Consider the following 6,980-nt stretch of genomic DNA (forward strand, 5'->3'; position numbering starts at 1 on the left):
TGAATATGGCCAGGATAAAGCACTACAAAATAAACTAAAAGGACCAGTGGGTCTTCTCCATCTCTAATTTCCACTACAAGCATCGATACATGTGAAGACAATGTATATGAAGACAATTAGAGGGATGTGAGAGGTGGCTCGCACACAAAGATATTTATCTATTTCTAGTTTATCATCAGTTTGATGGTTTGCTGTTCATAACAGATTTCAAACATCAATAATTTTTAGCTCTAGAGTCAATGCAATAATGCTTCACGATGACATTAACTGCTATCCTGCCACTGCTAAAGTATATATTAGATGTGGCTTGCAATCATTTGCTTGTGTTCATATCACAGACAACTAGTGTGCACAGGTTCCAGGGCATTCGATTTTATGATTTTGGGGGCAGGAACTGTCATTTATAATATGGTTGTACACCTCAACCCAGTTGCGGACTTCTAGATGCTACTACAATATAAAATATTTAATGTTAATGCTCCTTTTTATGAAACTAATCTCCAAAATTAAACAAGAAGGTTAACTGTGAATGTGTTTTATCTATGCTCAAAAGTATGTCTTTTTCACCAACAGAAGTTGTTCCTCTCTTGCCGAGTCTTTAATATCAGAACACCTTTCCATTTATAGGGAATATTTTTTGAAAATGGTTGACTTTAAAATTAGCACTCTTGACTTTACATGACGTATTAAATAATTACCTATGCCAAACAGAATTACTCTGCAAAAGTCATGATATTTGATATACAAACACCAAAATAAAGCATAAGATCTAATAAGATCTTCCATCATGCCTGTATAATATTTTTTTAAAAAACCCTCATTACCATTCCTCTAAAATCTGAATCAAAATCTAATTTTATATTGTGTTATTATGTATAACAAACTGATTAGTTAATCCTTATCCTAATCCCTATTTAATACTATACATTGATGGACCTGCTTTCATTTTCTGAGAAGATAAATGCAGACAAGCAATTGCTGACAAAGCCAGCACCAGGACTTTATGTCCAAAGATAACTGTCATTTTTAAACATAAATTTTACTCTGTGGTTAGCAAATTGCCTTATTAACTCTGTCGGAAGGTGAAATGGTTTATCTTTCTTCATTATGTCAGATTAACAATTTAGTTTGAAGAAAGTTTAACCTCAGGATCATACTCATTGAGTGCATGATTCATTGAACACTTCAAGGCCAGAGAAAAGATCGGATAGGCTGGAGCAATTAAAATTTACACTGAGGTATAGGATTGCTATGAAATCATTCCTGCTCATAAAACCCATATGTGATGTAATTTTACAATCTGTAGTATTCTTACATTGTTTTGGGCAGGCATTTAAGTCAAGCTGGTGGATTCTGTCAGCAATCAGTTTTATTACCCAGCAGGTTTTAAACATAAACTCTATTGCCTTGTGTTTTTTGATATTTGATCACTACATATGCGTGTTTATGTTCATTTCTGCTGTATTTGTAATGAAGTATATCATCCATTCTGCTTCCTTTTCACCGGTGCTCTCTACTAGTGTGCATTGTTAAAGAAATGGCAGTTACATAGCTATACTAGATTTGAAGTCAATAAAATAACATTGAATCATGTTCGTTCTGAGTTTCCTCCTCTTATTTAAGATGGGAAGAAATGTATGATCTGAAGAGAGATTTGGGATGGATCTACTGTAATGTACTGAGGCTAAGTATTCTTTAAAGATTGTTGTTGTCCATCATGAATTTAAAAAATTATGATTTAGGATTATGAATTATAAAATGACCAAACCCAATTCCTTTCTTAATGGACTGTCATGATGCACTGTCCCTTTAGTTATAGCTAATTTATAATCTGCAACAATGGTAGTTTACCTGGTGTAAAATTCCTGCCATTAACCAAGGATTAAAGTAAATATTTTGTACTGTGAAATGATGTGTTTAAAAGGGATGCCCTTCCTTAGATGCAGAATTTTCTGAAGGGGCAACTGCTGTTACTTCTAAGACTGCAAATTATACAGTACAACTACCAACATAATTTGTTTAGTATTGTACAGCAAACAATACACCATTTACTACAGTTTTACTCATTATGAATACTCATTATGATCATCATGACACCTGCAGATTGGCCCACACTGCCAAATTCAGATCCAAATCTGAATGGTTAAACACATTGAAACTCTGGATCCTTGATCAGACTCGTTTCAGTGAGAGAGACTTGAGCATGGAATGTTTGGGGAGTGAGGTACAGACAAAGCATTTTTTTTATTAAGTCTCAATTTATCTTATAGCATTCGATTTATTCTTCGTTAGTGAAGGAATATCTGAAATTTGTTAGGTTCTTCAACCAGGAAAATATGTAAAGGCATTGATATTGTGGTGTGGAAGAGAGACACTGTTTCTTTGACCTTGAAAGGTTTGTTCCATATAATCCTACATCCCTTACTTGCACACATAGTCCCATTGACTTGTATAAAAGCCCATATTTTCCATATCAGTTTTACTGATTTTAAAAAATTCCTAGTTTGTGTGCACAGACATGCATTTTGAAAGAGAAAAATCATAGTTTTATGTTAGGTAGCTGCTCAAAAACATATGTATATGCATTCTTCTCAGTACCTAGGTGCTTTTCCTTCCACATTGGTCAGTTACCATAATTTAGCAGATTTCATATTAATTTAGAATAGTAAAAAAACAAAATCAGTGCTTATTTTTATCAGTGGCTTATCCCAAGACCTTTCTTCCTCCCTTTGCGCACACCAGCTGGGATGTTTGTATGCACAGGTACCCATTCCCACACTTAGATACTTTTCTTCATGTACTGACATTTTCCACCACAGTTTAGTAGTTTGTGACAGGTTTTTAACTGCAAGTCATACACATACAGTACTGTACATTAGTAAAAGACATTATATGGTATATCTACTGTAACAATTAATTCTGTTTTTAGGGCAAAAGTCAGCTCTCCATTGCAATGGTGTAAATTCAGAGTAATTCTTCTGACTTTTAATGGAGTCACTCTGCCAATTCTATCTCACCGAGAGATTTCTACCTGAATCAGAGTAATCTCCATGTCATAGTAAGGGCCAGCATCTAGTCCATTTTCATTAATCTAATTTCAGGACTTCATAGTAACACCAGATTTTAAATATTACACTGTGTGTGTATGAATCTCCTCCTCAAAAGTTCTCATCCCCACCTCACACATATATACCCTCATATTTAAAAAACAGAATGGGACAGGTTATGTGCTGTTGTGGGGAGTTCAGATGTTAAAAGAAAATTGGAGTCATTAATAGGATTTGTAAATTTGTCATTCCTGTTGTCTGCCTATGTTTAAAACTGTCACTTTTCCTCATGCTTTTCACAGAATCTGAGGGAAGGAAGAAATACTTAAATTGCAGTGTGGCCATGTTTGCAGCACTTTCAATTGCCTGGCTGAGCTTTTCCATTAAGTAATTAGTATTCTTCCAAATTTCTAGACTGAACTTTTCCCTCCTTGATTTCAGGCTATAACGGCTTGTCCTGCTTATCCAGTTCATTTGAAATTTACCTTTCAGTAATGTTAATATTGGGTGAAAATGTTGATTTGCCCTTGGTCATAGTAAGGTCAAAATAAAAACCAAGTTTTTAATCCACCTGATTTTGAGTCGTATTGCAAGGTATTAAGTGTGTTTGAGCTTATTCCTTTTCTCAGATTTGTGGCTTGTGCTGTCACAGATCTTCAAAAATCTACTGCTGGATTCTGACTTGCTGCATTTTACCCACATCATAGTACAGCATGAACATCCAAAGTAGACATTATACTACAGGATCCTCAGGTGTGAGAGTTTACTTAAGCCCAGTTGCTTTCTATTCTATGAACAGGGCTAAAAATAATTCTGGGAAGTACAGGAAAGCTACATCATCAAATTGCTCTTGATAGGACAGTAAGTTGCTCCTGCAAGTGTTCGTTGAGTAAAAACATGCCGTCTTTCAACTCTTATCATAAATTTGCAAAGCTCATAAAAATCTATTTGATAGCTTAGTAGCTGTATGGATCTACAGTATGGAATAAGTCTACTTATAGGCCTGTTATTTAATAAATCCAAAGTCTGGTAAGAACCTCACAGAACACAAGAAACATTCTCAGCCATGATGAATTTACAATTTCAGCAGTCAAAGAAAAAAAAATGAGGAAAAGGGCAGCAATATATGAGCAAAGTGACATTAGGCTCATGTGTTGTGGTTCTAGAATTTGTTTTTCCTGTGTTTTTAAAATAAGATACACCTCTCTTCCACTCCTTCTTTCCTGCTGAGCTTTCTCCTCATTGCTACCTGAAGAGTTCCCACTATCAACATCCATCCCACCCCCACAAAAGGCTGAGTGTATGATAATAGAAAAACATGTAGACAATCAAAATAGTTCAGCTATTCCAGTAAACAGTTCCAAACTTCACTTGGTGCTGTAGTCAAAACTGACATATTGATATGCACACTGTCCCATGAAAACTGCAAGTAGTAAAAGGTCATAATGCTTCAAACCATGTAATCAAACATAATAAAGATAATATGGAGCAGAAGATACAAACATTGCATTGACCATAGGCTTTTTAAAGAGATACCCTTCTCATTATTAGACAATTATTATTATCAGGAACACATTCCTTTGTATCTATAATACAATACCCTAGTCTAATCCATGTGCTTTCTTTAGAATTCCATTAGTGACTCTCAGTGTCAGTATTCTATTCTGTATGCAGGTGTACCTATTGTAACTTTCATCATAATACTAAGTAAAGAGAGAAGGTGCAAGTTCTTGTGTTTGGAAATACGGACCTGACACAGTAACTTTTACACATGAGTCAATGGGATTACGTGTGCAAGTAAGGGATGTAGGATTATATGGAACAAACCTTTCAAGGTCAAAGAAGCAGTGTCTCTCTTCCACACCACAATATCAACGCCTTTACATATTTTCCTGGTTGAAGAACCTAACAAATTTCAGATATTCCTTCACTAACGAAGAATAAATCGAATGCTATAAGATAAATTGAGACTTAATAAAAAAAATGCTTTGTCTGAACCTCACTCCCCAAACATTCCATGCTCAAGTCTCTCTCACTGAAACGAGTCTGATCAAGGATCCAGAGTTTCAATGTGTTTAACCATTCAGATTTGGATCTGAATTTGGCAGTGTGGGCCAATCTGCAGGTGTCATGATGATCATAATGAGTATTCATAATGAGTAAAACTGTAGTAAATGGTGTATTGTTTGCTGTACAATACTAAACAAATTATGTTGGTAGTTATACTGTATAATTTGCAGTCTTAGAAGTAACAGCAGTTGCCTCTTCAGCAAATTCTGCATTAAAGGAAGGGGCCTCCCTTTTAAACACATCATTTCATAGTACGAAATATTTACTTTAATCCTTGGTTAATGGCAGGACTTTTACACCAGGTGAACTACCATTGTTGCAGAGCCCCACCTAGTCACCGTGACTTCCACGTTGCATCATTCATTTCCAGCATAGCATACTAATGGCTTTGATGTGCTATCTTTCACAGGCTAAGCTAGTGATTATGCAGGAATAACAGTACAGAAGCCTGAATTCTTGAGAGCTTGATAACAGTACCTGCAATCTGGTTTACTCTGACATACATTTTATCATCCAAGGTTTATTTTGTTTGGCCTCTATTTTAGAATATCTTTGATATACTCATCCATGAATTCCAAAACACGCCTTTGGATCTCTAGGTAAGCTTGGCACAGAGCAGGGCATAGCTGAGAGAGAGGAGAGAAAAAGTAGCTGTATGCCAGCTTTACACACCTTGTGGCTGTCTTAACTTGTACTAGGCAGCAATTGCCCTCCATGGGTATGTCTGCACTGCACACTAAACCCAGGATCTGACTCAGCTTTAAGTCCAAGCCCCCCTTCTGTGCACGCACAAATCAACCTGATTAGTGGCAGCAAGCACCTCAGCACCTGGGTTTAAGGACCATGCTAGAGGGGATGGGTCAGAGGCCAAGTAATGCTGTGAGTTGAGTCCAAGCCCTGTCATTTTTCAATGTGCACACAGCTCAAACCGCAGACCTGAATCGGAAGGTCTGAGTAGTACCGTATAGACACGTTCACATGGCTGTGCGACCTGGGTCCAGCCATTGTAAACCCAGGTGTACAATGCAGTGTGGTCCCTCAAGCACAGGCTTCGAAATACTGATCCTACATGCTTGGGTCCCACAGACACAGGTTTACAGTGCAATGTAGAAATACCTCACAAATCCTTGACTGCCAGTGTACAAGGATGCTCCAGCCATGTTGCCTACATGAGTTATGATTTCCCTACACTGAGGGCATCCGGTTGGCACAATGCTAAGATGGCTTTGCAGCTGACACAGAGCAGCCACAGTGTGGCCAAAATCTGGCTCTGAACTGTTTAAACCTAACAAATCGAGAACTGCCAAATTCTCTGACATTTCTGCTGATGCTCATGGAAAAAAACCAATTCTCTATGGTAAATTTCCATTAGGGCAGGTCCACCAAGGTTTCTAATAAGAACTATCTTGTTTATAAAAGCTCCTAGTTGTACTGAAGATTCACAGTGGAGCAATTATTTAAAATATTCTTTATGGACTATGTCAGTGTATTTCTCATTTCTAGCTGAATTTGATTAAGAAGTCCTCTTTCAGGGCTACTGAAGCAACCATGATTGGTTTCTTCACTGGGCATGTTGTTATCTGTTTTTTTTTTTTATTATTCTTTGATCTACAGAACAGTATAAAAGCCCATATTTTCCACATCAGTTTTACTGATTTTTTTTTTTAAAAATTCCTAGTTGCTCTTAAAGCACTGTTTTAATATATTTTACTCCAAAGAGCACTTCAGATTAACCATATGGAAATGAAAGTTAAAGACTTTTTCAGTGCTTCTGCAAAGCAGTTACTATCTTGCTACAAGTAAATGAAACAAATAACCAGTAATTTTCTTTAGATTTTTTGCATCCTTTAAGACCAAGGACCT

Source organism: Dermochelys coriacea, chromosome 1 (assembly GCF_009764565.3).
Source record: "Dermochelys coriacea isolate rDerCor1 chromosome 1, rDerCor1.pri.v4, whole genome shotgun sequence".
Lineage (NCBI taxonomy): Eukaryota > Metazoa > Chordata > Testudines > Dermochelyidae > Dermochelys > Dermochelys coriacea.